The sequence below is a fragment of the Esox lucius genome, chromosome 19 (assembly GCF_011004845.1).
Source record: "Esox lucius isolate fEsoLuc1 chromosome 19, fEsoLuc1.pri, whole genome shotgun sequence".
Taxonomy (NCBI): Eukaryota; Metazoa; Chordata; class Actinopteri; order Esociformes; family Esocidae; genus Esox; species Esox lucius.
Window position 1 is genome coordinate 35,983,600 of NC_047587.1, and position 7,596 is coordinate 35,991,195.

Consider the following 7,596-nt stretch of genomic DNA (forward strand, 5'->3'; position numbering starts at 1 on the left):
TTTCAAAGGAAATATGTGCATGTAATGGTACTTCAAGATGTATTCTGTGATTTTTGGCCACTGGTTTTAAAGTGGAGCTACTGAGCCAAAACATGTCCTGGGAAATGTTGTACTGTCATGTATGAGCGTATATGTGCTCCATGTCATTAACATCAGTCGCTTTACAACACCCGAGCATCACACCTACATGAGCCACTGGCATTCCAAAACCACTGGCATTAATATGGAGTGGCCCCCCTTTGCAGATAGAGCAGACACCACTCTTCTAGGAAGGCTTTCCACAAGATCTTGGAGTGTCTCTGTAGGAACTTGCGCCCATTCACCCAGAAGTGCATTTGTGAGGTCATGCAGAGATGTGGGACGAGAAGGCCTGGCTCGCATTCGCTGTTCCAATTAATCCCAAAGGTGTTCAATGGGGTTGAGGTCAGGGCTCAGTGCAAGGCACTCGAGTTCCTCCACAACAACCAGTTCAAACCATGTCTTTATGGACCCCGCTTTGTGCACAAGGGCACTGTCATACTAGAACAGGAAACTTCCTTCCGCCATAAACGTTTGGAAGAACCCAACTGTCTCCTATGATGACCCTTCACTGGAACTAAGGGGCCTATCCAAACCCTGAAATACAGCCCCAGACCATTATCCCTCATTATCCCTCCACCAAACTTTACAGTAGGCACTCTGCATTCCGGTAGGGTAGCGCTCTCCTGGCATCCGCTACACCCAGATTCGTCCATCAGAATGACAGACAGTGAAGCGTGATCACTCCAGAGAACATGTTACCACCGCTCCAGAGTACAATGGCAGCACGCTTTACACCACTCCAACTGATGCATGGAATCGAGCATGTTGATTTGAGGCTTGCATATAGCTGCTTGACTATGGGAACCCAATTCGTGAAACTCCCAACGCACAGTTCTTATGCTGATGTTGCTTCCAGAGGCAGTTGGGAACTGTGAGTTGTGCAACAGATGATAGGCGATTTTTACGCATGCATGCTTTAGCTCTCGGCTACCCCGAGCTGTGAGTTTGCATGGTTTACCAATTCATAGCTGGGCCGCTTTTGCTCCTAGACGGTTACATTGCACAGTGATAGCATTTACAGTTGACCTGGGCAGATCTAGTAGGGCAGGAATGTCACTAACTGACTTGTGAAGGTGGCGAAGGTGGCATCCTATGACAGTGCCACGTTTAAAGTCACTGAGCTCACGAGTACAACCCACTGTACTGCTAATGTTTGTCTATGGCGATATCATGGTAATGTGCTGGATTTTATGCACCAGTGAGCAATGGGTGTGGCTAAAACATTTGAACTCAATAATTAGTAGGGGTGTCCACATAACTTTGGCCATATTGTGTACATTACACATCCAACCTATAATGGGAGGTTGTGTGCGTTCACTGTATGTTCCAGTGAAAACGTCCTGTTTGACCAATCAGTGCGATAAGATTCAGAACGGCTGTACCCCATTTCCAACCCCGCGATGAGTTGCTAGGGTGTGTCAAAACAAGTACCTTTTGTCCAACATCCACCCATCCACTCCAGATGCTGCTGCGTCAATTTGCACCACCCTCTGGGGGACCCTGAGCACTTTGGCAATGACAATGTTAGATGCAGTCAACGCATGCTAGGAACATGTGACAAAATGAATCCTTTAATAACAAGTAAATTGGTCGAAATATGACACTTTCAAATTGGGGGGAAAGGTAAAGTAGATGTACTATGTCATTTTGTAAAATAAAAAAGTGACATTCTGTAAACTGTTACCTCATAAAAAAGTTTCATGTCAAATCCAAAATCCAAAAGTGATGGAGTCAAATTAAACATTTCAGCTTTACTGTCTAAATAAATATGTTGGGAGTGTATGACTGATCCTTCTAAATCTTTTCCATATGTGATGTTATAAATAACAAAGCTGTAATCAGTTTCCGGCATTAAAGGCCATTACGGTTAGCAAGGTAATCCCACATTACAATGACATCCTGCTGCTTTTCACTATATTTCCAGGGGTAACTTCTACAAAGGTGTCATTGTGGAGCAAAGGTGTACATTTGCGGCTTCATCTGTCTGCGATAGTGTTGTTCTACAAAAATAGCCAGAAAGCCTTCCCTCTGATGAATCTCCAGGGAAAGGGATGATGTAGGCCCTATGAAATGTGACCCTGGCACTATGTGTATGGCGGTTGTATAACGACTCATTAGAAAGGAATTAATCCAACATAGCTGTCTGAGCTAAAGGATGACTGTCACATTGTCCTCGTTATGATTTCATTGTTTTGGCACTGACAAAAAACATATTTCATCACTTACAACGAACAATTTAGATGTGTTGGATAAAAATACAAATATATTTTCCTGAGGCGAAGTTGTTTACGCCAGTGTTGCTCTGCAAAGATAAGACGGTTGTTGTTGCCAGAGCAAACAAGGTTGAATTAAAGAGTGGTAACTGCTAAATCCTGTTAATTTGACATTTAAATGGGGCATTGTTAAGCCTGTATCTACACATTGAAATATGATTCAGGTCTAAGCTGATGCCTCCGGTGCATATACACTGTTGCAGCATGGGTCCGAATCCGTCCCTCCGCCTTTTCAGCACACTCTCTTCCATATCTTTCTCTCTTTCAAATAAATCATAAAAATTCACTACACACACACACACACACACACATATATATATATATATATATATATATAATGTGCAAATTAGCGGAGGGGGTTACAATTGGCTAGCATCATCCAAATTTCATGGTAATTATTTGAATATGGTTGCCTTGCCTTGTTATGTAGTAGTGCATCCTTGTAGCAGCATGGGAGCATGTGCGCTCAATCGAGGTAGAAGTCCAGAGTACTCCGGAGAGTCTGTTCCTTCCATCGAAAAGGACTCTGGTATAAACCTCCTGGTTGAGTAAGGACTCTGGTATAAACCTCCTGGTTGAGTAAGGACTCTGGTATAAACCTCCTGGTTGAGTAAGGATTCTGGTATAAACCTCCTTGGTTGAGTAAGGACTCTGTTACAAACCTCCTGGTTGAGTAAGGACTCTGGTATAAACCTCCTGGTTGAGTAAGGACTCTGGTACAAACCTCCTGGTTTAGTAAGGATTCTGGTATAAACCTTCTGGTTGAGTAAGGACTCTGGTATAAACCTCTTGGTTGAGTAAGGATTCTGGTATAAACCTCCTGGTTGAGTAAGGACTCTGGTACACACCTCCTGGTTGAGTAAGGATTCTGGTATAAACCCTCTGGTTGAGTAAGGATTCTGGTATAAACCTCCTGGTTGAGTAAGGACTCTGGTATAAACCCTCTGGTTGAGTAAGTACTCTGGTATAAACCTCCTGGTTGAGTAAGGACTCTGGTATAAACCCTCTGGTTGAGTAAGTACTCTGGTATAAACCTCCTGGTTGAGTAAGGACTCAGGTATAAACCTCCTGGTTGAGTAAGGACTCAGGTATAAACCTCCTGGTTGAGTAAGGACTCAGGTATAAACCTCCTGGTTGAGTAAGGACTCTGGTATAAACCTCCTGGTTGAGTAAGGACTCTGGTATAAACCTCCTAGTTGTGTAAGGACTCAGGTATAAACCTCCTGGTTGAGTAAGCAGTGTGATAAGAATCAGAATGCCATTGAACATGCTTCAGGAGGCACCCATCTCAACATTGACTCTCCAGAGTCTGCTGGATGTTGAAGCAATGAATCTGGGTCTTAATCACAAATTGGATATCGCAAAATTGGGGGAAAAACAAGGTTGGTGACACCCAGAAAAACAAAACTGCAATTTGCCCGCATACAGTGAGATGGGTTTATGAGGACCGCAGTTAAAGAAAATTTTGTTTGGAATCTTGAGGTCAGCAAATCTCAGACTGTTGGTTATGAACATAAACGTTGCTCCTTTAAGGTGGGAATGAGGTGCCACTCAAGGGAAAAGATAAGCAACAGTGATCACAAATACAATCCCACCTATTATGGCCCAGCAGGTGTGAAGCAGCCAGGAGCCCCACCTCCTATAGTATATGTACCCATTGAACACCTACACAGATTTCAGGACCCCTTGTCACTGCCACTCAAACAGTGTGGGGTGGAATAACCAAAGGCCCACAAGACAAAGGTGGCTTAAAATGTGCCTGGGCGGAACTGCTGCCACACAGCTTGATGTTTAAGCAACTTTGTCCATTCTTCTGCAGCATCAATTCAAATATGAAATGTGTGAGCATAACACAAACCTAATCAAGTCTGGTTATTTAATTTAAAATGTAATATTTTACTTTTCAGGCATTTCACAGACCCTGACATATTAGTGATGTTTATGTAATGTTCTAAAAAACTAAAATAAATTAATTCTCCACTTGTCAGCTTGAGACAAATTTTTGTTTAGTGATGCAATAACATCTATGCTAACTGCTGCCTGCCTGCTGGCTTCTGATAGCAAACCAGAAATAATATTGTAATATTTTATATTTAAAAAGCCACCACACTCTTTGACTTTTTTGCTCAGCTATTTGTGGCCAACAGTTGGAGAACATATATATTCCCTCAGTTTCATCTTTTCTCAACTTTATATTCTCTCAACATTGCTCCCCCAACTCTGTGTTCCTTCAACCCTGTTTTCTCAGCCCTAATGTTCTCTCAACACCATGTTCCATCAGCCCCATGTTCTCTCAGCCCTATTTTCTCTCAAACGTATGTTCCCTCTGCCCTATGTTCTCTCAGCCTCATGTTCTCTCCACCTTAAGTTCTCTCAGCTCTACGTTCTCTCCACCTTATGTTCTCTCTGGCCTATGTTCTCTCAGCCTCATGTTCTCTCAGCCCTATGTTCCCTCAGCCTGTAGTATACAGCAATGAAACATAGGGTCCAAACTGAGGGACCATACACGTTTGCATTCTACCTCCCATTCTTATATTCTTGTAACATCAAGCTCACTGCCTTTCACCCACTATGAGAGCTCTTCTGAACCATTCATTACTTCCTCTTATCAATTATGTACACTGTTTTCAGGTATTTTTAGTCCGTTTGCATCTATAAAGGGTGCTGGTATACAATGTCTTGGTCCAAGGCCAAGTCGAACCTTGGCTCATTCAGCCCTAGCCAAAAGAAATCAAGAGAGAAGCATAAACTGATGTACTGGCTGGCTCGAGTACAGTACAGTCCATGGGGGGGTGCGGGTGCAGGTCGTTTTGCTGAGACACTTGTGTTTTATATTTACTCCATTTGCACACATTCTTCAGTGTTCGTGGGGGAGGAGGAGGAGAGAGAATCACGCTTTTAAAGCCTTGTCACGTATACAACATTCCACACACAGATACACTTCTATGAACCGAGTAGCCCCCCTTTTCAAAGTCCAATTCAACCCAAACCAGAGTGAGGTGAAATTGTTTGTGTGTGCTTGTGTGTCCTCTGGGCATGGACCTAATATAAACTCTTCTTTAGAAAGCAGAATGCCACCCCACTCACCTTGAGTTTCATTTTTTTTTGGGGGGGGATATTTATAACTGGACTAAACAATTCAAAAAGATGGGTTTGATTTCCATGCAATGGCCTCTGGCCTAGCCTTCCTGTGAAAGAGTGGGATAGACTGAAGTTAGAAACTTTGATTGGAGCCAGATTCCTTTGTCTAAAACTTTGAATATGTGTCCGCTCACTGAATTCAATTTAATCTTGTTGTTGGATTATCATATCTTGAATTCTTGCCTCTGCAGAAATCCAGAACAATTTTATAACCTTGTTGTTGTATTCAGTTCTTAAAAATATTTTCTTCTTCACAGAATCCAACACAATATCCATAACCTTATTGTCGGTTTCCCCTTGTTGTATTAAGCATGGTGGCTTTCGCTGGACTAAACACAAAAATGTAGGCCAACCACTGTCTGTCTGCATCACATAATCAGCAAATAACATACTTTAAAAGAATGGCTAATTACAATTCAACTTGAGTCAACAAACATGCACTGAACTGGAGAGATGCTAAGGCTTTATATATCGAGGGCCACTCCAGGCGTAATAATCAAAGAGTTTGCTGGAATCTATTGAGTTATGCACAATATGCATTATCAATGTCCTGCTTTGGTGACTGGTACCTCCTGTTGCAAGGTGGCTATTGGATCCTTGATGCCTGTTCTCTTGCTTTCAAGATGTGTTATGATGTCACAGGTGACAGTGGTCACTATATAGGCTACAACACAGAACAGGACAGTAGATAATAAACCAGCTACAATAGAAACACATGGTAGAAAGGGGTATTTTAAGTTTGGTATAACGGTTATATTTCCTTATTGTTAAATAATTAACCACTGTCATTCGTAGGATAATGCATAAAATGACTGTACTTTTCAGAATATTAACAAACAAATCCATTAAATAGTTTTCCATAATTTATGCATTTGAGAGTACAGAAGACAAAGGATAGCACTTTAAATACAGTGCAAATGTATATTTCTCTATTTCCACCGATTACAATTAACGGTGACTTTACAATGTAATATATGTAAGTATTATATATACAAATATTATAAGCTTATAGCAGAAATTACAACTTCAGTAAGAGTACGCTAAACGGAGTTAGCTAGCTATAAAAAAAAAAGCTAGGATACTTTTTTATGAACCAAAGCTACCAAATATCGCCATCTGCTGGTTATATACATTTCTAACGTTATTTGTCGAAAATATTTTTATTTCACATTGGCCTACGTCATGTACAACATAGATTCATAATTTATTGTAGCAAGCTAGCTGAGATCGTTAATTCAGATAAACAGTAGTCTGATACGTTAAGGCTGCGTAGCTAAACTGCTACACTTAGCTTTATTTTTGATTGATTAAAACACGCTATATACAATTAAGTAGCCTATGTTATCATACTTTTCTATAGTATTACTGATGCATGAAAATGTTTTCGAACCTCCTTCGTATCGTTTGTCCTTATTGTGAAGCAAGTTGCTGCTGCACAAAGTACTACCGTGACTATTGTTTAGTGGCTGGACTTCTCCAGACTTGTCCCAGGTAAGATGGCGGAGCTTTTGAGAGGTCAGATAGAACTAAATATCCTTTGTATTAACCTATGCTTTGTTTCTGTGGGCTACAAATCTTCCTCAAGTGATGTCACGTGACGAAGGTCATGATATAGGCTACAAGCTTCTTCAAGGAACAAGACAATGACGTGCACTTTCTTAACTGTTAAATCAACCCCTGACATTATCTTCCAATTAAAAGCTTTTACACAGATTAACTATTCCAAAACCAAATTAAATTGAATCTCCCGATATTTCTACATGTGACAAATGCCCAACTACAGAGAGCACAGTACTCTGCTGCATAACCTGTAGTTGGTTTACATTTTTCATGTTTTTCATCATGAACGCATGTTCCTTCACTTTGGTATGTATCTCAGTTCTTTGAGGGATAAGACAACTATTGTAATATTTGTAATACTAATCTTTATACCGGTTTGTAAAATAAAATATTTAAAATTAATCTAATGGCATAACTGTGATGAAAGTGTCTGCAAAATTCTGAACATTTGAAAACGTTTACTTTCATATATATTTCTGAAAAATCGAAATATTAGTATTACAATTATTTGTCTACTATATCTGTTAGGCGACAGTATTTG